The sequence below is a fragment of the Amblyomma americanum genome, chromosome 8, assembly GCF_052857255.1.
Source record: "Amblyomma americanum isolate KBUSLIRL-KWMA chromosome 8, ASM5285725v1, whole genome shotgun sequence".
In the NCBI taxonomy this organism is placed as follows: domain Eukaryota; kingdom Metazoa; phylum Arthropoda; class Arachnida; order Ixodida; family Ixodidae; genus Amblyomma; species Amblyomma americanum.
This window is the reverse complement of record NC_135504.1, coordinates 82,709,812-82,734,028: the sequence shown is the minus strand read 5'-3', so window position 1 is coordinate 82,734,028 and position 24,217 is coordinate 82,709,812. Positions and strand designations below refer to the sequence as shown.

Genomic DNA, 24,217 nt, shown 5'->3' with positions numbered 1-24,217 from the left:
CGCTGGCTCTGGGTTCTTTGTGCACAGCATCAGAGGTGCCTGCAACCGCAACCAGTGTCGTGCCGTCAGCGATCCGGACCGAGTCGTTTGGAATGTCCGCAACGCGTGCAGACTCTACTGAAACCTGGCCCTGCAGCATTTGCTACACTACCTGTCGCAAGGTGAGAAATATTCGGCGACAATGTTTGTTCCAGTTGCCCTGTGAATACTTTGATGCTCCAGGATGTTTGACACAAAAAGAAGGCTGTGCTGGGTTGCATTCTCAAGCACACCCAAGTTGTCGTCTTCGAGTTTAAGTCGAGACAGCGTTGGCCATGAACGCACTTTCGACTAATTGCTGTTGTTGAAAACATTGATTAGGAATATAAAATTTTAGGGAAGAGGACTAGCTGGTCAGACCCTGGGTAGTTCGACCAGTGCTCGCCGACACAAGCAGCAGATATTTGAATCGTCAGCCGCAGAGCCGAGGCCCGAAGCAGTGGCGCGACACGGCTCTGGGCGGGGCGAAGGGATGTTGACGGTGACAGTGCTCTCGCACAATATTTGGGCGAAAGCCTTTCTTGGCTCATGAGTGTGCGCAAGACCTGTCCGCAGGAAACTTATCCGCTTCACCTGTCAGTCAAAGGGAATTTTTAAAAATATACGAAAATAGGCAATAATATAAATTTAAAAAGAACAAAGGAAATTAGATCTTTTAATAAAGAAAAACTATTAAAGGAAAAATAAAAATAGAAAATCAAAAATAAAAAATTAGAAAGGGAGGGTGAAAGAGAGGGCAGAGAAAGGCTTTTGCATTTGCGCTCATAAGCAGACTTACGAGCAAATGAATGAACGAATGAGATCTTTATTTAGAAAGGATAAATTTTTTCGTGCTTAGCGACGCTAAATTACCAGCCATTTTTACGGCAACACCCAAGGGACAAATAATAATAGACTAATTACTCATTGACATCCACCCGAGTTGGCATATCTGTAATGTTATCAGTCATTGCTCCCACATCTTTTCCATAGTCAGGACCAGCACTAAAAAGTTTCTGAGGAAGCTGTATAGCTTTCCTATTTAGCCGTATCACTGCGCTCAGGAAGATGTCAGTGAGTAATTACTCCCTTATTACAAATCTACAACACCTTGGGTCATTCCCCTAAACATTTAACCCGCCCCAGGGACACTTAGTAGTTTAGTGCAGTTGTTTTATGTTATTACGTAGTAGAATCACGGACTCTCCTTGATGAAGCACGCAATCTCGGGAGGAAAAAATGTACTGTCGAACACTTCCGAGAAATCGGAAATTACAGAACATAGTTGTTTATTCATTGAAATTTCTCACCTGTAAGTAAAATAAATTAAAGCGCGGCTAGACGCAGGCCCAGGATGAAATTCGAAATGCTTTAGGGTGTTTAAAATGAACGTTTTCTATATAGCTTGATATTCTACTGTGGATCAGCTTTTTAATGAGTTACTACAAATAGGCAGAATGGAAATGGGCCGCAAATTAGAGTAAACAAATCTCACTGGAAGTTCGCTGGATTTTTCAGTACTGGGATGACTTTGCTTCCTTAGACTCAGTTCTCAAAAAAGGATTTGTTTCCATACCTGTAATGTTATTAGTTATCCTTCTCACATCAATTTGACGCATCAAATAAAGCCACCACTTGAGTCAGCTTTAACGTGAGAGATGGTATGCACACGTTAACGCGTGGAAAGCTGTTAGTTCTGTTGGTTACAAGATTGCAGAGGCATTAGACGGAATAATTATTTCTACAACCCCTATAATTCCTCACCTTCATTGTGGAGACTATACACCCTTACCCTTATCGCTACCCTTAAAGGCCAGAGTTCTCTCAACATTATAGAATAATCTTCTACATTTACAAAAAGCGCGACGCGAGCTCAATAATACGACAAGAAGTGCGGTTCAGTCAGCCTTTATGTTGAGTTTCCCTCCGTTATTTTCAACCGTAACATGTAGCAACTTGTAGGTACGTGCCGTAATTCATAACCAGCTTAGTTTTACTCATCTCTGCCGCGGTGGCTCAGTGGTTATGGCGCTCGGCTGCTGGCCCGAAAGACACGGGTTCAATCCCGTCCGTGGAGATCGAATTTCGATGGAGGCGAAATTTTAGACGCCTGCGTATTCTGCGATGTAAGTGCACGTTAAAGAACCCCAGGAGACCGAAATTTCCGGAGCCCTTGTCTACAGCGTCCCCCATAGCCTTATGTCGCTTTGGGACGTTATACACCCATAAACCAGAATCTGAGTTCAGAGCTTTTAAGGAACCCAACCTGGATAGTCGAAAAGCAGCGCACTTGTTTGTTCTCCATGCCATATAGATGCTGCGATCGTTATACACTGATCTCTGATACACTGATACACGTATACACTGATACACTGATCAGTACTGATACGCAGTACTGCAACATCCTATCGCTTATCTTGATGACTCCTTTTCTGATCATAAACTTTTGGTTTCATTTTACAGAAATGACTTCTTCACGTGGTCCCCCTATCGTGAAACTGAGAGCAGCAGCTTCGAGGCGAGCACCAGTCTCACATAAGCAACTGCGGCTCTGCATTCAGACTGAAGTGCATTCGTGACGTGGGTGCAAAGGTGGCCGCGGACAGCCAGACCCGCCTTCTCCTAACAGAGGGTACGGAGTGGCAACAGCTGTCACAGGTGAGGAAAGTTTCCACCCGAGAAGTGCACGCAGCGGGCCCCTACGATTCATCGTATTCGTTTCGGATGACAGCTAAGGCACTGCTTTTGTGTCAAAATAGCTGTGCTATAAGGCTAAATGTAAATACAAAGCTATACACGTCTTCAAAGTGTCCTGATCATATCGCACTATACACGGGCCTGTAGAATTTCGCCTCCATCGAAATTCAACCGCCGCGGCCGGGATCGAACCCACGTCTTTTGGGTCAGCAGCCGAACGCTATAACCACCGAGCCACCGCGGCGGCTGCGCCTGAAATGTGCCCTAACGCTAGGGGTCCGGAGATCGGAAGCTTCACACTGGCCACTGCTTTTTTATAGCGTTAGAGGGTTATGCTGCAAAGGCAAGAATGTGACAACGCACTGAGCACAGAAAGGCGGTTGGATACTGAGCCAGAGGACCCGGGTAAAATACTGACTGTGGCAGCGGCGTTTCAGTGGAGGCGAAACACAAAAGGCATCCTTCGATTGTGTGATATCAGTGCACCTTAAATATCGGCAGGTGGTCTAAATTAATCAAGAACCCTCAACCGCTCCTTCCCTCGTAGCCTGAGTGGCTTAGTGACATTACGATACCACACCATACTAACTTTTTTCGTTGCACTGCGTCTTTGAACGTAATCCAGATGAAATCAACATGATTTTTAGAACGGTAGAGGCCTGAGTGCCCTCTTTTTGGGAAAATTCATTGACGCCATGTAGGGTTATCTGGAAAGGTGATTTGGTCCACCCGATAGTGCCTGCTGCGGTCATGTGGTCACGCCCACGATTGACTGCATTGTCTGCTCTAGAGAAAAAGATCTTATTTCTGGAATTGACTATGTGGTGCTAACCTCTACCTGGCACCCTATCTCGGCAGAGGCTAAATACACAATACACCCGCCTGCTCTGCACTGTCTTCGAAATGTAAAGAACCCCTGTAAGTCGAACCTGTTTAATCAGGAGTCCTTCGATACAGTCTCTCATACTAAACTAACAGCTTTGGGACATCAATCCCGAAGTGGTTGTTAGTAGCATGGCTCTTGAGCGAGCAAAAATGCTGTTATGGTCGCCTCAGTTTGCGATGCAAGTGTCACTAAAGCCTTACTGGAAAGCACCTAAGTTTATAAAATCTGCAGCGCAGCGCTACTTCCCGTATGCACTAACCAAATTTAGCAGTGCAAAAGCTCTCGAGTAATCTACAATACATTTGTAAATGTTCGGGAGCGATTAGAGCTAATTTTTAGACGCTGTAGTACCAGTAGGACATACGAGAGCCGGCACGTCTTGCTAATAAGAGAAGTCGCCGCAGTCAAAGCTGAGACGTGATCGATATTGTTCTGTGAATTTTATAATTTAGGCGGAATTTTTTTCCCCTTTTTTTATAGGGCTCTCCTTTGGATGTGGTACCTAGGCAGAGGCCGGGGCATTCCGAGCGCCGAGGGTTCCAACGCCTTTGTCCCAACCTGAGCGGTTAGTTCGCTGTTATCTTTGCTGTGAGTTTTTGGGGACTCTCCGGTTTCACTACTTCCTCCGGTGAACCTTTGGCCTTTTGAACTTTTTGCACTGGCTGCTGGCTGGTCGGATTCACAGCGTTGGACGAAATACTTAGACCTTAGGATTTGCTTTCAAGGCGAAAGTCTGTAATGGCTCATCATTGTACGTCCGTACGCCCGCGAAATCAGTCGCACTATGACGTCATCAATGGCATATTTGCTATAACCCGTATGCCCTTAGAAATTAATAAGTAATCAGCCATTAATCTGTAATTAGGCATTAATCGGTACTTAGCTAAATTAATGAAAAATATATAAAAATAGAGTTTTAAAAAGTAAAAATTATAGCTAAACAAAATATTAAGAGATAAAAACGGAATAAAATAAAAATTAGAAAATAAGAAATAAATATATAAATAAAAATAAGATCAAATAAAAGTTATAAACGTTATATATAAAAAATTAACAAGCAGCCAAAGTAGGCACAGAAAGGCGTTCGCCTCGCGCACTTTAGATCGCCAAAGTGCCCCCTGAATTTTCTTCAGCTGCGTAGTCGGAAAAATATGGCGCCGAAAGCAAGAAAATCTCCGGAGTGGTGAGAACAGGGGATGTGCCCCTCGTGAATGGTATCCCGTAACCACACACCATAGACTCTTTGCCCTCGAATTTTCTCAGCAGCGCTGTGCGTGCACCCGCGGTCAGTTTCCTTACAAACTGATCACGGCGGTAGGTTTATGTTATTACACACTGGACTGTATCGTCTGCTCACAGCCTTGACGTGCAAAAAATGATAATGGTGGTCGGCGCCATATGCAGTGTTACTTAGAAAAAACTCCCTAAGAGTATCCTGCTAAATGATTTTTTTTATTTGCATGAACAGTAAAGGAGAGGTTGGTGCTGCATAACGGCTCCGGCTACTCCTTTTCTTCAATTCATAGCAACCACTTGGTCCGACGATGTATAGTTCAACATAAACACAAAAGCACAAAACATGATGTACATCTACAACATACAAAACGACATACAAAACGACGATGTATATAGTTCAACATAAACACAAAAGTACAAAACATAAACCCTTGTACTACAAAGTGCAAGCGTCATTTGAAGTAACCTAATGAGCTAACAAAAACGCCTTGAATGCTAACAGAACAGTACACAATAAAATATGCATGGCCTGCCATTCGTAGTTGAATTCCTTCGAAAAACCTCGTACTGTTGTGCGGTTTATTTGCCGGCGTCATCATCGACGTCTGTTGTCGACGTCACTGACCGTGAGTGAAAAATCCACGAAAAATATCCTCAGACGCAACGTAGGTGGCAAGGCGGGCAACCTAGGTCACGTGACATTGTGGCTTCATCTCAACCTGTTCACCGGATTGCAAGCAGTCTGGCCACAATGGCAGGTGGCCATACCCTACAATTCTGGGCAAAAGCTTTTTTGATCGGGAAAGAGTTTGTAAACGCGATTTATTTATGTTTGAGATTTCACTATAACAGTCAAACATATCCGCAGATCTCCCGTCGGCAGGCTTGCATTTTCTTGCTATTAACGTTTCTATTATTGTCAAAAGCGTTCCCCATTGGTTGTTTTTGTGGCACTCTTGAGCGATGGAAGAAGAGAGAATTTGGCGCGCATCGGAAGCAAGGACCATTACTTTCAATGTTTTCATAAGAATGCATTATAATTTTCCAATATTAAAAAAAAATCGGTCCAAGAATGCTAGGCATGGTTAATCATTGGTCGAAACAGGTTGCTTCGGAAGAGCAACCTGGGTCGTTCAAGCCTCGCCTGTGGCGGCACCTGCCATTGCAGGGCAGTGGAGCATCGCTTAACCCCTGCACCAATGCGCCTGGAGTGGTATGAGCATACTCTCAGGAATCTATTAATGTTAAGTAGAGAATGACTAATTCGGCACATATCGACATTAACCCATTAATAATATCGCGTCATACCCTTCAGGCGGAGCTCAAGTGTTCCCGGCAGGAGGGCAGGCCCTGGAGCGATTAGGAAAGCCTTTTTAAGGTCGTCTAAGGAACCGACGAATGTATCGCTTCTTCGATTCGAGGTAAACTGACGACTCCCATCGCTGTAATGTGTCACTGCTACCGCGTCTACTCAGAACATACCCGGTATTTCAACTGAAGTGGACCAAATTTTTTTTTAAATAGGCTTTTTCAGGCAGGAAAACACAAAAATAAAATTATCTATTCAGTCGCTTAACTCATTTCTGATAACTAGTTCATATTATCTATATGTGTTCTGATGTTGGTCAACGCAGCTATCATTCATTGTGCCGTAGAAGGTGCCTTCATACCTGAAAAAGTCTATTTTAAGAAATATTGGTTCACCTAAGTTGAAACACTCGGTATATTTCTCTCGGATTGCGAACGCATGTTTGTAAGAGCTGAATCGCAGTGCTTGCGATTTCCCGTATACGCTAGTTAGAGCAGATGTTGTGAAAGATCAAGAGCAGTGCAAAATCAAATGCGTAACACCACGTACCCCACATGCTCATTTGATGAATGGTTCTTAGAGCTATATTTTTATGTGCTAGCTTGTTCGCGTTAAGCGCATCGGTGTCGAACAGATGTCTAGGCGCGAGAGTAGGCGCAAACTGCATGTACCCGAAATCTCGTGGAGTTGGTGGCACCTGCAGGTGGCCGGATTATGGATTTTTTTTTTTCGATAGAAGCAGTCGTCAAGACCATGCGCTGTTGGGTACATGCCTACCTTTGCGTGCGCACAAAACTCGATTAAGTTTGTCTTCACGTATTTCAATGGTTTACGGAGTTGATTCTTTTTGCGCCTTTGTAAGAATGTGAACGTACCAGTACCGTTACCTGCAACCAGCAAGGAAAGCGAAATCTGTGTATAGACACATGTTTAATATTAACAGTTCTGTCCTCTGATCTTACATCGCAGTTTGTCCCTTCCCCCCTCTTTTCCCCCTGCAGGGCAGCAAACCTGGTATTCTTCCAGTTACCTTCTTCTTCTTCTTCTTCTTCTCCTCAAGTAATATGGCACATACCCACGTGGGGGGGATTGGCCAAGGTATAGGGTAGAATGCCAATGAAGCATTTGCGCGGGGAAGGAAAGGTCAGAAGACTGAATCAAGATAAAAAAGATTGGGAAAAATAAAATGAATTCAAGAGGTATGAGTCATCCGGAATAGAATCAATCTAGCCTTTTTTGGACATGCGAAAGAATTTTGTGTATAGCTAACAAGATAATCGATTAGTTGCACTTATGTAATCGTGAAGGTAGCCGCATACACTGCTTAACGGGAATCCCTTGGCACTCGCACCGAACGATAGAAGAACTGTAAGAGACAGAGGCAGTCCTAGTCTCGAAAGAGGAACCTCCAGATATTGCTTTCTCTGAACCGCGAACCGCCGGCAAGAGAGGAGAAAATGATCGATTGATTCAACTTGCCCACATGATACACAAAGGTTTGTCGCAGCGAACCCGCACCTGCATAAGTACAAGTTTAAGTGAGGGATTCTACATCGCAGGAGCGTCATGGACACTTCACAAAGCCCTGACTTACACCACCGGATATTTCATGGGTACTTTAGGTGTTGAAAGTCCACGGTATTCAGCAACGGATCACTCAAAGTGGCTGAAATATGTTGGAACCGCTGGAAACGTGAAGCTGCTAACAGAATGAGGTGAGGGACGGGATATATTACAGGTGCGCTGAGAGCTGACCTTGCCAATAAATCAGCCACCTCGTTAAAATAGACGCCTGAATGCCCAGGTACCCAGACCAAACGGATCTCGCGCACTGTGCTCGGAACAAAAAACCTAAGTGAACGAGTCAAGAAAGATTTTTCCGAATTTTGGAGAGAGACAATAACTGAAAGGCAGTCTGTCAGAATAAGAACCCGTGCGACATGTCTGGGAATTTTGAGAAGAGCCAAACCAATGGCCAAGAACTCTGCGAAGAATATAGGAGTATAATCAGGGATACGAACGGAGTAGCTCCAATCTAGATCTGCGAATATATGCCAATCGCCGCCTTCTCACAGCTGCCGGAGGCATCAGTGGAGAGAACAGTATGATGTGGAAACTTCTGTAGGTGTTCAGAAAGAAGACCATTTAGGGTATGTGCGGGCATATGCTTCGCATGGGACGGGGAAATAAAGTCGTAATAGAAGACGGGATCAGCCTGCGTGTCAGCAACTCGTTGCAAGGAGATCAGATCAACCTGAAGCGGAGCTAACAGATTCTGCGTGAACCTAACTTGCGGAAGCTGATAACGTGGCCAGTGATTAGTCAAAAAAAGGTGTGGTTGGGATACAAAAATTGGAATACTAACGCCTGGGGCCGGGTCAAAAGACTTGAGGAAAGTACGCACTGTTAGAAGTTGGAAGCGGGAATAGAGGTTGGGGATACGCGCTTCCAGATAAAGGACAGCGTTGGAAGCTGATTTTGGGAGCCCGAGGCATAGCCGTAGGGCACGTCTTTCCAGTAAGGCTAATGGCTGCAGCTTGTAGTTCGCGCTACCAGAGAACAAGGGGCAACCAAATTCCAGAATCGGTCTCATATAAGCCGTATAGAGCAACAGTAGCGTGTCACGACGCATGCCAAACTTTTTATTGCCAACTCGGGTCAAACGGCCCAGTGCACGTTCCCCTTTAATAACATTATTCTTAATATGGTGTCGCCAGTCCAAATTTTGGTCATAAGTAACACCTAGGTATTTAACCGACTCCACCTGCGGAATTGGAGTGGAGCGGTAGGCTAGCGAGATGTACATAAGAGCGTCGGGTGGAAATACCAGCACGCCGCATTTGCTGACATTAAGTGATAAATTGATTTGGTCCAACCAGACTTCAAGAGCATTCAGATATGCCTGCAAATACCCGTAGAGCACATGAATATCATTTGCTGATGCGAAAAAAGCTATATCATCTGCGTATACATAAACTGTAACGTTAGGATGAATGGGGATGTCCCGAACTAATATGTTGAAAAGCAGCGGAGAAAGAACAGAGCCTTGCGGCACACCTCTTGATTGACCATAGGTATTAGAACAAAAAGATCCGTCTGTACAGAAGAAAAATCTATCTTTTAGAAATTCACAAATCCAGGCGTAGAGGTAATGCGGTGGTTGTAGTTGAGCAAGCTTGTTAATGAGGACTGTGTGCTCCACGCTGTCATAGGCCTTCGCAACGTCAAGCGTCACCAAGGCCGAAACTTCTCTCTGGCGCATTGAGAGTCGTATTCGGCTCTCGAGATCCACATGCGCGGACCATATGGAACAACCGCGACGAAAGCCAATCTGTGCGGGGCTGAGGCCGTTAATATGATGAACATGCTTTGTGAGGCGACTGTGTACTACTCTTTCTATTAGCTTTACTAAATTTCAGGTTAAAGCAATCGGCCGAATATTGTCTAATTGAAATCCATTGTCTGCATTTTTTAAAAGTAAAATTATTTTCGCAATTTTCCAACTGTGAGGAATCCAAGAGGTTTCCAATGACGCATTTACAATATCTAGAAGGTGAGTTGGAAAGTCGTGCGCTAAAATCTTTAACATGCCCACAGTAATCCCGTCAGATCCCGGAGCAGCAGAGTGCATCGAGGAAACAATTTGCAGGAGCTCCGACACGTCGACCTCAGGATAGTCCGAGCTGGGGGTGAGAGTGTGCAAAGGTTCTGCTTTCTGTACCTGGAAACGTAAGGCCAGCCCCTGCGCGATGCGTTCAAGGTTTTGCTTAGCCTCCTGCGGAGACATTACCATTGACCTTATGCGATTGGAGGCCGGAGAGCTGTTATTCTGCGCCATGAATCTATAGAGAGCCTTCTTATTCTGGGGTTTTGAGAGATACGTGTTTAAATTTTGATTATAATCCTCCTTTGCCTTTTTAACAGTTCTTTTGAAACATGCAGAGAAGAACTTATAATTTATCCAATTAGCTGGGCTCTGATTATAGGAAAGGCTTTTCCAGGCGGCTTTTCTACGACGATAAGCTTTCTCACACTCCTCCGTCCACCGAGGAGACGGCTGTCTGGCAGGAGCAGTAGTGCACACCGAGAATACAGAGCTCTCAGCAGCATCTTGCAGAAAGGTAATTGTCCGCTGAGCTCTTTGTGCTCGACCTGAGCTAACTATGGAGGGGAGTGAGGCAGATATCAATTTTTTGTACATAATGTGGTTCAGAAATTTCATGGTTGCACCACATTTTCTGATAGGCGAGGATATAATAGAAAAGGTTATTGGAAAGTGGTCACTAGATGTACCTGATTCTTCAGTTGACCATGCAGATACGCCAACCCCACGAGATGCTAATGTTAATCTATGTTACCTTCCCTGCCTTTCCTCTTCTTCCTCCTCCTCCTCCTCCTCCCGTGCCTTCTGCCGGAACAGCGTTTCTTGGAATGTGGTGCAAGGGGCGAGGTCAGTTTGTGCTGCCCCGATCCCTGAACCTCATGGGTGAGTATGCTACTGCATTCTCTTCTAGATTACTCGAGGCCTTTCCCACCAAAGCGAGTATCTGGACAGAATGCCCATGACGTCGCTGTTTTTGTGTGCGTGAAGCACGTTCCTCTGAGGTAACCACCTGATCAATTTATCGAGAAAGTTTGTTACAGTGTGATTACAGTGTGATTTATCCACGTTGGCAGCTTTGTTCAAATCTAAAAGCATTTCACCGACTTGCAAATACCAGTGTGTCGCCAAGACAACAACCAGTCTCGAACGTTAGTGCGAATATTAGAGCACGAAAAGTACAGTCGTGTTCTTTAGACATTATCTTACTAATGATGGATATTCTGCGCAACACTCTGGGACAGGTTTGAGCCACCACGCCATGGTGGCGAGAGCTTGAAGCTGCCATTTGCGACACACTGGAAGCGCTCAATACCCGCAAGGCCTCAGAAACCGCTGAACACACGCAAAAGAATGGCAAATGTGTATGACTCCGAATTTAGTATTTTGTGCACAAGAACGCCATTGAAAGAGCTAATCGTATTCCACTTCTTGCTTGACAATATATTAATTTTTTTTCAAGGCACCGGTATTTTAATTTCGCGAAGAATGTTGCTTTCATGGGTGAGCGCAACTTGCGACAGATCCTTTCTAAATCGATTTAAGCCGCCTTTTATATACACGTTTGGTGCTGCAGGCGCTCTTCACAGAACACGGGTAGGTGCTATGAGAAAGGGATCTCTCTTTGGTAGAACATTTTTTTTTATTTGTGTCCGTTTCGCACGCTGAGCTCTTACAAAGGTCCAATTGAGAATGGTCAGGCCGCTGCTTTTTACTGCATGTGACGAGGGGCGAAATCACCTTATGCCTCTGCGATTAGTTTGTTTTGTGTTAGTTTGCTCCGTTTTGCGCACGTACAGATCACAGGCTGAGAGAGTGGTTGACGGATGAGTTTGAGAAGTCAGCGGGCATCGTCTGGACCCTGCTGGCACAGGGCAGGATTAGCTATGTAGATATGGCAGAGGTGTTTCTTCTGTAGCGGACGCAGTTGGGCTGATTATGATGGTGATATGAGATAAAGCGTTGTCATAATCGGGGATTAGGAGACGCCGAAGTGAGTGGCGCGGAGCTGGCAACCGCGACACAATATAACTGCAACTTATAAGTTTATAAAAACACATATATCAGCACACCCCCTTTCTTCATTTTTCATTTCTTTGTCAGCCAATCTGACGTTAGATTTGCGCCATGGAAAAAATATTTCGATTCCTGTGTGCTTGCGCGTCTTGTTGCAACACCAGCACGCTGTCACCAGTGTTAAAAGTTGTGCACCCCACCTCTCCCAGCTACTGCTGTGACTAAGGCGTCTTCCGTTGCCGAACAAGGTGCATAATGTACACTATTTACACGGCAGCAGAGAGATGCGGCGCTAGGGCCCACAGCATAACAGCCTCGCTCGAACGGTGGAGACCGAACAATTAATATGCAAGTTCGGCGCTGTTGTGGTGCGATCCTCCATATACACCAAATACGGCCGAAACGACAATGTGGCGTACGTGGACGGAGCGGAATATCAGCAAACCCAGAGAAAAGCGTTTAGCGCGCGGGAACGGCGCCCCGTTGGCGGCCGCGTCGATAGAAACCACCTCCTGCGAGATGGCGGAGGAAGCGGCAATTGCCTTAGCTATAGCGAACACGCGTGCTGATATTATATTCAGCGACTCCAAAACAGCCATTCGGAATTTCGCGAAGAGCCGTATCACATCTACCTCACTCCACATCCTTCAAAACACCCCCCCCCCCCCCCCTTCCGATTAGAGAAGTTGAATTTATCTGGGTCCCGGCCCAGTCGTCTAATGAAGGGAACGAAGGGGCTCACGCGCAAGCCCGAGGTTTCGTCGACCGGCCAGTGAGCGCGTCCTACGGCCCGAATTTCACGAGGGACGGTTTTGTCTCATTTCATGACATCACCCATCCCTTTAGGCTGGAGAGGCGCGCATATCCCCCGCCCCAAAAATCGTTAACAAAAGCGCCGGAAGTCACCTGGCGCCGAGTGCAAACACGCTTCCTCTTAATCCGGCAGTGCTTGCCCTCATGTACCCTGGCCAGTACGACCCAAAATGCCATGAATAGGGTGAAAGGGCAACATACGACCACATTTTGTGGAACTGCGCAAATGATCCGCCTCCGGTGGAGTTGATACAGCTCCCTTCTCTCGAGCGGTGGGAGGCCGTGCTGGTCAGCTCGGGCCCCAAGATTCAAGTACGGGCAATCAAGCGGGCCAATGAGGTCACCGCCAGCCATGGGCTAGCGGCCATCTGGTATGTGTCTTCTGCAACCTGCTCTCGGCGCAATAGATGTTTTACAATCAAACAGTCTTCCACAGCTCTGTCTAGAGCGTTCGGATTACGCGTGCCGTCTGCTGTCCGCAGCCCGCCGCCGCTAGAGGTCACTCAGCGCGCCGAGGGGCGTAGACGGCACGCGCTCCCTCCGTTTCGACGCTGTACAGTTTAAACAGAAAGGAGTAAAAAAAGACTACTCTCCTCTAGCGCACACCCTTGTATCAAAAGGTGTGCGCTAAAGGACAGCTCACTCCTTTTTTCACTGCCCTATAAGCGTATTTGGGCTCACCACAATGCTTCTCTGCTTCTCTGTTCTTGTTCCTAGTCGCAGCGCTGGTGAAATTGTGAATATGTACCAACTAGCTCAAACCACCATTTTTCTACATAGAGCATGTCGCCACAACGCTAGTCGTAGCGAGCCAGCTTTAATTTTTCTCGCTTCGCTCTCAACCAGCAGAACCAGTGGTGCTGAAGTGCAAGCAACAGCCGCGGCAGACTGCGCAGTCTGCAGTGCCTTCGTCACGTGGGTGCGACACCGATCCTCCCCCGGTGCAACAGGGATGAGCTGGAGGTGAGCAGGATTGATACTGGGCTCTTCTGGAAGTGACTGGCCCGGTCGCTTTGCACATTCTAAATATATGTACACCTTCTATTCTGCTTCAGCATCTCGATAAACTCGCACATTCTCACTAAGCACTCTACAACATTAAGTGAGTTAAAGCGATTGCCTCGTGCCACCCCCCCCCCTCTAAGTTTCTGCAAAAATTGCTGGTGTGTTCAACGTGGCTTGAACCTAGTTGCACGAGCGAAAGCTCTGTTAAGCATGGTCTCCACTGTCTCAAATCAAATTTCAAGGTGAAGGGTCAAGGTCGTAGGTCAAGATCAGGTGCCGACTGCATCAAATTGAATGCTAAGGTCAAGCGTTAAGTTCAGCAGTCAAGGTCGGGCATCTAATGGTCATAGTCATGATCACGTGGTCATAACACCATAGCTTGGGTCATGCCACCACGCAGTTGAGTTCGGTTTGACCTTGTGCTGCACTGAAGGTATTTTTATCATCCTCATCGATATCGGAAGTTTTCAGTGCACGTTAAAGAACGTCAGGTGGTCTAAATTTCCGGAGCCCTTCACTACGACGTCCCTCATAGCCTGAGTCACTTTGGGACGTTGAGCCCGCCACTAACCAAACCAATTTAAAGGAAAAAGAAAGGGAGTTGGGGAGAAGTAACGTGTGTTTGACTACAGGACAGGGCAACAGAGGGTTATCTTCTCAGGCACTCGTAGGTGAGAGGAAAAGAAAGGTCTTAGCGAAATAAGGTTCTTAACAACGATAACTTTCTATCGTAAGAATACAGTACCTATAAAATGAACGAAAAGCGCTGATCTTTACGAGGATAGTCGGTACCTGTCGCTTTTTTTGCACACGTGTGTGAAAACTACGGGCTAGGTCAAACCGAACTTCACTGCGTGGTGGTATGACCACGTGATCATATGACTATGACAATTTGCTTACACTGAATACGACAGCGCGGAAACGTGCTCTGGCTTCTATTAAGTTTTGGTGTCACGTACGAATAGTCCGTCGGACACTTTCGTCGCAGGCACTCTCTCTCTCTCTGTACGGTGCCTACGTCAGTGATAACTAGCAAAAAACTGACTTAGGCTGCAGAAAGCTTGTCCGTAGCCTGTCACGAATTCTGCGAATGAATCATTAAAGGTTGAGTACAAGGATTTTTCATTCATTCATTTTGATTTCCTTAAAGGCCCCTTTTTGAAGGGCATTACAAAAGAGGAGGGTTCAATGTGTTGTATGTAATGTTTATTGGTCAAGTGCTATCATGACAACATGCACCTGTTGGCTCTGCGCGCGAAGTTTGCGGGACAGGATATTGCTGCAGTGTCGTCTGCAAGGTCGTTCCAGTCGACGGTGGTATGAGAAAAGAATGAATATTAAACTATTCTTTTGTTACTACGTATAATTTAGCGCATTACGTCTTGAGCGACAGCATGGGTTGTGCCTGGCCTGTTCCTCACTAGTTATAAATGACCGGACCTCCAGACAAACATGCTGCATCTTTACTGCGATATCCTTCCACTTTCCTTGACGGCAGCTTTCCTCCCACACGAATAATTTTTCATTAATTGCTTACACGGCCACTGCCGGAGAAGGACTGGTGTTGGGAGCGCAAACGGGGCTGCCTGCTCGGTCCATGGTGCCTTCGTGGTGTGGGTGCATCTTATCCCGCCACATCAGCATGATTCCCTCTTGCCGGCGGGGATAGGGCGGGATAGAACCGGTAACGAAAGTTTTGACTGAAGCAGTGCATGTACAGCCCTTGCCAAAAGTTACCAGGCTGCAAGGTTTGCTTCTCATTCGAATAGTAGAGCCTTTACGCCTTCCCTATATAACAAGAAGTTATCGGAAGGTGAGGACAAGGGTTCTTTTTACCATACAGAGATTGAGAGCTTGACGGCTGGCATAATAGCTTCAATATACGAATGAGAAGAAAACCATGCAGCCTGGTAACTTTTGCCAAAGACTGTATACGTCCTTACGAATGTACCTTAAGTATACGTACCTTAACCCCTCTGCTATTGCGCGCTGCCGCCATTGAGTAATTAATGCGAAAGCATTATATGATTATGTCGCGTCAGCAAAAAATATCCGCTGACTTTATCCGCACGATTATGTCGTTCTGGGGATAATATAGGTGGAAAGGTTTGATTGCGTTAGGTAGTGCATGAGTAGATCAAATGGGAAAGTTTGTTGATGAATTACAAATAGGTAATTAAATTGAATTAACGAAAATAGATTGTGTTTGAAGCAGGTTTTGCTCGAGTATTTCGGAGAAAACCGATGTAAATGCGTGAGAAGGATTGCTTAGTCTATATAAAAATAAACAAGAAATTTAAAGATTGATAATTAAAGTTGATGACTCACAGAAGTGCTGTGGTGGAAAGTATAGCATTTTTTCCGGTTGCAACGCCTATTTTTGGTATTTTTACAGGATCGCCATTTCTTTTGGATGTGGTACCTGGTCGGAGGGAAATATCTGACCAGAACCTGGGATTATAGTGCCTCGGGTTGAAACTCTTCGGTGAGTTCGCTTCAATTTCTATTTTGTCGGCGAGTGGCGCCATATTCTAGGGCACAGAGCACAGTTCACTATTACGAAACAGTAAGACTCACACCCAGAAAGATTCCGTGACCACCTGGAACCAAGGATATAATTATAATTTGAAAAAAAGGGTCTGCGAGGTGAGCGTTGCCTTCAACGGGAGCAAAAGCTTGAATCAGAATTGAGTGCCACGTTTCGTTGTTTTAGTGCGCTTAGACTTCTGCGTCTGTTGGGTTACATTGTGCTCGCATACCTGAACATGCTTTCGTCAGTTGATTACCAGTGTTGTAGCATTAGAGTACGAGCTGACCTCGCTTCATTAAACCCGGGAGATCATCAGTAATATCATGTAATCACCAGTTTACGTTGCAGCAGCAACATTCTCCTCGTGTCATCGCAGAGCTGCTGTCTTTTTGGATGTGGTACCTCGCCGCCAACCGAGATAACGGGGGCTTCCAGCGCCAGAATCAACTTCATAAGTAAGTCAACCGTTGTTTTGTTTTTTGTTCACTCAGTCAGCCATGTTTTTAAAAACTGAAGAACGATTACAATAGTGTACCCATCTGCGCACCCGCTGTTCAGGATCTTTAACAAAGCGGCCTACTGGCGAGAGGCCCATGGCACACACTCGAGCAGTCGATCACGGTGCTGTATTAATCCAATCACCTGACATTGCATTGCATTATTTATCGCCTCCACACACGTCAAATAACAAAACTCCTGAGTGTCTCCAATTTTTACAGCGAAGCTGTATACCGGTCAAGGAAATTTTCGTGTCGTCGTAAGCAAAAAACGCCAGGCTAAAGAAAAACACGCTCGAAAATGCACTAATTTTGCACGCGAGAAACCGTAAGTTCAGTGAAGTCCGGTGAGCCTCTCCGTATATAGCACATTATATATTTCTGCATCTCAGGTGCTGAGCAAATTTCCTAGTAAAATTTTATATACAGTGGAAACACCATCCAATCCGTCATTAGGTTTTCAGCTTCTTCGAAAGGGGTTGACGTCATTGGAAGCCCTCGTGTGAAGTGCAAACCACATAATATATGATAACGGCGTTGGCATAATTTGCTTAAAATAATAAACAAGTGAAAAAAATCGCATGATGCTTAAGTAGAGTCTCTAAGAGCGGTACGCGACTGGGTGCAGCATGCAGCGTTGTTGCCAAGGGGTCCACGGAACGTCGTCATCCGTTCAGTGTGACGCCTTGCTCCTTGGACAATTTAAGGAAAGGAAATGACGCCTGTCGCATATATCTTTGCGGACACCCAAACCGCGCCTTAAGGGAAGGAATATTTCCGACGCGCGGTGGCGACAATTACAACTACGCGTTCCGGTAAACATTACGTTTGCAGAGCTCAGTGAGTCAGTCAGTCAACTTTATTTAGCCAAACGGTGGTAGTTTGCTCCCCCGTGGGCCCCAGCCTAAGACGAAAGCCCAGGCGGGTTGGGCTACCGTGCCAGGGATGGTGCCATTGGGCGGTCAAAGACTCGGCCGCCAGGCTGACGAGTTTTTTCTGCATAGCCGGATCCTCGCTTCGCATCAAATCGTCCCAGGCTGTTTCATGATTGAACTCCGAAGCCCCTGGGGAGCTGCCACATTCTATAGTTATGTGTCCCCAAGTACCTTCAGCTCCACAGTATTTACATAGCCTGTCCTCTGCCCTGTACTGATTGTATATACATAAGACTTCTGGCGAAAAGTGGGTGTTTGTTTGTATCTTCCTCCAGGCCATTGTTTCCTTTAGTGAGAGCGATTTGTCGGGGGGTGGTAATTTCCTTCTATTGAGTCTGTAGCCTTCCGTGATTTCTCGGTATGCGACTGCCATACCGAGTTGATGCCATTCGAAGCCCTCGTGTGAAGTGCAAGCCGCATAATGTATGATAGCAGCACCTGCAAACAATGCGAAGCACGTTCCTGCTCGCCGCGTGTGTTTGCCGATAAAGGTTATGGTTGCGTTTTCGTGTCGTCGTAAGCAAAAAACGCCAGGCTAAAAATTGAATGCATACAGCATATCTGCCTTTAAATGAGGCATGTAGCATACAGCTCAAGTGCATCTCACTTGTCTCCGGTTTCACGTGTGGGAACTTTCAAGTGAAGTAGTGGTGGGTAATTGGGTGTCGTTTTACAGCTTCGCTGTCCAACCACTTTCACAGCGTGGATTTGAGCCACATCTTTTTTCCATCGCATACGGCTGGCTGTGTGCTCAAACAGCGACTGTTCATTTCCGGTTGCAAATATATGGATCGCTACCTTGGATCCTGAAATCTATGGTCAGGAATTCCTCACAGTCGCGTGTTCTGAGATGTGTTATCGGTGTGTGTGCAAATGAATGCCAATGTCATGGCCGAAGTGTAGTAAGTAGAGAGAATATAATACAAACTACCCATTTGTGCTTTACGTCTTCGCCATCAAAATTCTGCGCCTTCCCGCGCGTCCCAAAACGTTTGAGGTTACTGCGGCAAACCGCACTGGCGAAATGGAAAAACATGTGCTGCTGCAATGACTAAGGGCCTGTCTTGTGTGTCTATGTGCCTATTTGTCCCTCTATGCACCTCTTTCGCTTTTTTGATGACGTCATCACTTTTCCAGGTGCCTTCAGCACATTGTCCCCTTTCAAGTCCGACGTCAAGGCTGGAAACAGCCTCGTGCGGATGGCCCCCCAAGGTACGCATTTAAACGGCCATATGAGCAAACTATACATCTCATTTGAACATGAACATTTTTATTTCATATTTACTGTGCAGTACGTACATGGTTATATACTACATATAAGCAGGAGGCCCAAGGGAACTACAAATCGGGCACACTATACCTACATCAACAGTTTAATAAACCAGCCCAGGCGCAACAATCCGATCTGTGAAAAAGAAACAAAAACAGAAAAGACGCACATGTACAGAAAATAATGTGAACCAGAATTTCTAAAGACAAGAACGTATTAATTATCTATTATTGTTAACATGTGGTGTTTTAGTAAAATGTTTAGGGGAATCCCCCTAGTTCCACCCATGTGCAGCCATATGGCTACAAAGGAAAGCTATACAGCTTTCTCAGAAACATCGTAGTCAAAGCAAAATTCGTCCTGGTCCGGCTAAGCCGTGCTACGGGACTACGAACTTTCTGTGAAAGCTGTATGGCTTTCATTTGTAGCCGTATGGGTGCTCTTGGGTGGATTCCAATGACTAATTACTCAATTTGTGCTGTTTTAACTTTTTTGAACTTGTACATTGGAATTAGAGATTTCAGTGGGAGAGCCATTATTGCTCGTTGTATGCGAAGAAATTGAACCAAGTCCGGTTACAAACGACGCGCGAACCCTGGAGATAAATTCTGAAAGCCAAATTGAAAAAGAAATTGGTTTTTTGAGGAAAGGAAATGGCGCAACCTACGACAGGCGCTGTTTCCTTATCTTAAAGCAAACTTTCATTTTCCTTCAGTTAAAGCGCGGTTCAGGTGTCCGCCGAGATATGAGAGACAAGCCTAAACGGTAGTGCTATTCTTTGACACTGCAGTAACTCTCCCCATGCTTCATGTATTCAGGAGCCCTTTGAAATTTGAAAACGTCACGCCTGCAGTGCCATTTAACAAACTGTTGACGTCGATTGAGAATACTGCAAAAAGTGGGCGTGGTTTTTCGAATTGTTCAACAAGTGACTGCGTGGTAAGAGTAATAAACTCTCCATGCTGTTCTGGTCTTAGTCTTACCCTTTGAGAAAGCAAAAGTATCCACCCTCAAATACTGCCTATCTACCCACACCCACCCGCCCTACTCCCCTACAGTTGATGACTCGGTGAAGTGTTAGTGGTGGAAATTATAACAATGCCTTATTAGGGTGCAACCCCGATTTTTTTGTAATTTTTACAGGATTGGCCTTTCTGTTTGGATGTGGTACCTGGGCTGAGCGCGACCAGTGAACAGAACCCGGGATTTAAGCGCAATGGCCTGAAATTCGTCGGTGAGTTCGTTTATATTTGTATTGTGTCGGCGAGTGGCGCCTTTTTCTAGGACCCAGAGGGAAAAAATGTAAAAACGGTTCATAATCACATGACAGCGCCTGCTAGTGCGAAGGAAGAATGAACTGTTGACCAATCACAAATGACCCTTGATACAAGAAACACTAGCTGGATTTAAATAAAACCGTAAGTACCTCCTTTTCCAAAAGTAACCGAGCACCAGGTTTCTGGTTCTCAACACTATATCGGAGCTTTACGGCACTCCTACAGATCGAAAGGTATGTGGACCTGAGGACAAGGGTTCAGCTTACTCTAGACAAACTCTGAGCTTAAAAGCTGCCATAAGTGCTTCGCTACGCGGCTATGAAACAAACCACCGTTGCTCGGTGGTTTTAAGCGGTGCCTCGGCAGAGAATTATGTGTTCTTTTCGGGCCTTGTATATCTGGGCATTGTTTCATCGCCTTGCCTACGTCTTACCGCAAGAAGATTGGAAGCAGTGTTACCATGACAAATCTGATAGGTACTGCACGGCTTATGGGGCAGTGCACATAAGCGCCATATTATGCGAGAGCTCGTTGTATCGAAATAGTACGTGACGACATCTCATGTCACACTCGGTAATATTTAGTGGCCATCTGGCACCTAGAAAATAATTGTAATTTGAAAAACAAAACTGTTGGTGAGCGCTGTCTTACAGGAGCAAAAGTCTGAAGCAGAACTTGGTGCCCCACTCCGTAGGTTTAGCGGGCGTAGACTTAAGCTTGTGCGTCTAATCGATTACATTGCGCTCGCATACTTGGACATGCTTGGGGTTGGTTGACTACCACTGTTGTACCAATAGATACTGTCGAGGCTTGGGCAAGTTGGTGTGACATTGTTTTTCAGCAACGCAGGGGACAAAGGACGAGAAAAGTGCACAGACACGGCGCTGAACTTACAACTTACGTTACGTTAATTCAGGCCGCAGAGATTCCACTGAAAGGCATAAGAAAGAAAAAAGAAAGTGTGTGGTTATTCCTTATCTACAGCGCATTTCACATAATCCGAAAAGGGTGGGAGTGCGTGCTGATGTAAACATTTTTTTCCGCGCCCGATAAGCTCTCTAAACTGCCAAATTCTAAACAGCAGCAATGAAAGGATAGTGGGATGCGATAAGAAACACCAAAAAGGTTTTGTACCATGTAGAAACAATGTTGTGTACAGGTTTCCGCTTACATGTGGCAAGGATACACGTGGCAAACTGGTAGTTGCCTCAACGACTGGCTGCGGGAACACAACAACAACGTGAGCGGCACCGCATCTCGTCACCTTGGCGTTCATTGCAGAGACTGCACAGAGGAAATAAAAAAGATAAAAAAACCGGCGTGTTATCCTGTTTTCAGTCAGTGCGGAGTGCTGTCAGATAAGAGAATGAAAATCACTCGTGAAATCATTGAAGCCCATGAAATCCATAAATTCAAAAATGATTGCGTAAGCGTTGCCTCAATAGCTGTCTGATAAAGAACTAAGTTTCCTTAATGAGAATAGAAAAATGTGCACAGCTGGTGTTGTGCCACTGTAGACCTATGCTCAATAATTGTCATTATCGTCAATCTGTTTTGTGTATCTGTCTTTTCTTTTGAGATTGGTTGCCACTGTATTTAAGTAGTGGAAATCGCCTCAATAAACCAGTTGTAAGTTCAGCACCATGTCTGTGTACTTGTCTCGACATTTGTCCCCTGCGCTGCTGAAAAACAGTATCAATAGAGTACCGGCACAGCATTTGGCTTAGACACTCGCTTCATTAATCCCCAGAGATCATCAGTAATAGCATGTAATCACCTGTTTACATTGTAGCAACCATTTTCTCCTGGTGTCATCGCAGAGTTGCTGTTTGTTTGGATGTGGTACCTCGCCGCCAACCGAGGTACCGGTGGCTTCCAGCGCCTGAATCAACTTCATAAGTAAGTCAACCGTTTTTGTTTCTTTTTCTACACTCACTCAGGCATGTTTATCAGCTGAACAGCGAATACCATAGTGTGCGTGTCTGCGCGCCCGCTGTTCAGGCTCTAACAAAGCGGCCTACTGACGAGAAAGTATTACTTCGTGTGCATAACCTATGCACACAGGTAAAGCATACGAGCGCAGTTAAGAAAAAAACTAGAATCTGCGCTGACGAGCAGTTACGCACAATGCCTATTTATTTGCACACATCCGAGCGGTGGATAACGGTGCTGTATTTATTGAATTACGTGACACTGCTGTGCATCTTGCGTCGCAGACATCACACACGAAAACTGCTTAGGGTTCTCTTATGTTTGTCGTCGCATACGGGCAGCGGTGTGCTCAAACGGCGACTGTGCATTTCCGGTCCTGTTGTATGGTATCGGTGTGAGTGCAAATGAGCAATGCCAATGTCTTGGCCTGCGTGTAGTAGGCACAGAGAATGTAATACAGACTGCACATTCATGTTTCACCATCAACACAGTGCGTCTGCCCGTGCGTCCCAATAAGATGAGCGCTGTCGTGAAACTTTTTAGCAAAGCTGTTCACACATTATTGCTTTTGGCACTTCGGAGATTCAGTTGTCAAAACGTGGAGGTAAGCACACGTCCTTTGACGTAATCGTAGGCTTGCATATTTGTTGTGGTCATGTCGTTCAGCTTTCTCAGCCCTCCCGTATTGGAACTCTGAACAGTTCTCATTTCGTTCCATTTTGCCGCCAAGGTGGTCGCTCACCACTCGACCCCATTGGCTCCACATCGTCTCGTCAAAACTCTGGTCGACCTGGTCGAAGTTGACCTAACGGAAACCGAGCTTACGAAGTTTGTGATCTAAAGAACAAATTTACAGTGGCCGGCGGATCCTCTACCGCTGGGCATGGAGCACATCATCTGGGAGGACTGGAAGACCCTGCTAAGCTCCGAGGACCCCGTCCAGCAGAAGACCGCCACGAACCGGGCTGCTGACGTCATCGACCGTAGGAACATGAAAGTTTGAGTGTAGTGGTGTTGTGCGCGGGCCCAAGGGCCTCTGTGGCCAAAACTCTTATGTCATAATAAAAGTTTACCATCACCTCCCACGCCAAATAAATCTGACTCCCTTTAAATCATGAAAGGAAATTCATCCGCTTCACTGGAAGATTCCTGGAGATCAAAGCTCTTTAGTAGGACGGTCTTGAGGGCTAGTTGGTTCATTTTCGAAGAACGTTAGGACGAGGACAGGAGGTAAAGAAACAAATAAGGCGCCAGGGTTGCAGACATACAACCGTTTATTGAAGGAAGCGAAAGCAGTGGCCGTTCAAGGCGGGAACCCTGGCGAGCGACCACCTTTGTCACTCGCACATATGGAGAAAAACAGAGGGGGAGAAAAATCTAACTGGCAACTATAGCCTTTTTCACATTTGCCTTTTTGAGCGCAACCGTCTCACCACTGGACTGTTCCAGCACCATTCTGATTGGCGGATTTCATACAGGCATCTACAGCGCATGCGCAGCACAGTCCAACACGCACGTGCGCTTAAGGTGTGGGCAGTGAAAAGGTCTATACTTAAGGTGAGGTGAATTAACAAGAAAATCTGAAGTCACACCACGTAGCATCTTGTAAATAAAAAACTATCAAAACAAACATGCAGGGATGGCATACTCTCTTCACACTCCAAGAAACTGGAGTAAAGGCGGAAAGCGACGAAATAAAAACACGTGCCACGGAAACCTAAATGGTGAAATGCAAAACAGTCAAGAGTAAATGCGAAAGTTAGGCGATAAAACGCGAGATGTCTACGCAGACTGCGGAATGAAAAACAGTGTAAAGGTGGTGGTGGGGCAGTAACATGTAACTCAATGTGGAAATAAAAAAAAACAATGAGCGAATAAATTGGCTTACTAACAGATAAAAGAACAGATAAATGATTAAAAATGTGGCCTAAAACACGTGAACAAGCAAGCACAGAAATGGTTAAAACACAACGCGAAAATGTTTGGTTTATGTGGGTGTGACCTTAAAAAGCGACTCAGGCTGTGAGGGGCTGCGTAGTGAAAGGTTCTGGTATATTTTCAACCATTCGGGTATCGTTAACGTGCACTAACATCGCACAGTACACAGGCCTCTAGCATTTGTCCTCCGCTGAAATGCGACCGCATAAGCCTGGATCGAACCTGCGTTTTTCGGGTCAGCTGCCGAGCACCATAAC

General features: G+C 45.7%; 1 long non-coding RNA gene across 9 annotated transcripts; it reads left to right on the top strand.

The window, feature by feature from the left end:
* LOC144100482 (uncharacterized) lies at positions 1–23,104 on the top strand. Of its 9 annotated transcripts, none has more exons than XR_013307676.1 (9): positions 1–161; positions 2,482–2,676; positions 4,082–4,166; positions 13,426–13,539; positions 15,977–16,066; positions 16,488–16,566; positions 18,681–18,755; positions 21,911–21,989; positions 22,879–23,104. It is a non-coding gene; the product is annotated as an uncharacterized LOC144100482 (long non-coding RNA). The 9 variants fall into 8 exon arrangements; XR_013307681.1 differs by having other exon boundaries at positions 22,753–23,104; XR_013307677.1 differs by lacking the exons at positions 1–161; positions 2,482–2,676; positions 4,082–4,166 and adding an exon at positions 10,529–10,632 and having other exon boundaries at positions 13,423–13,539.
* The last annotated feature ends 1,113 nt before the right edge of the window (positions 23,105–24,217 follow it).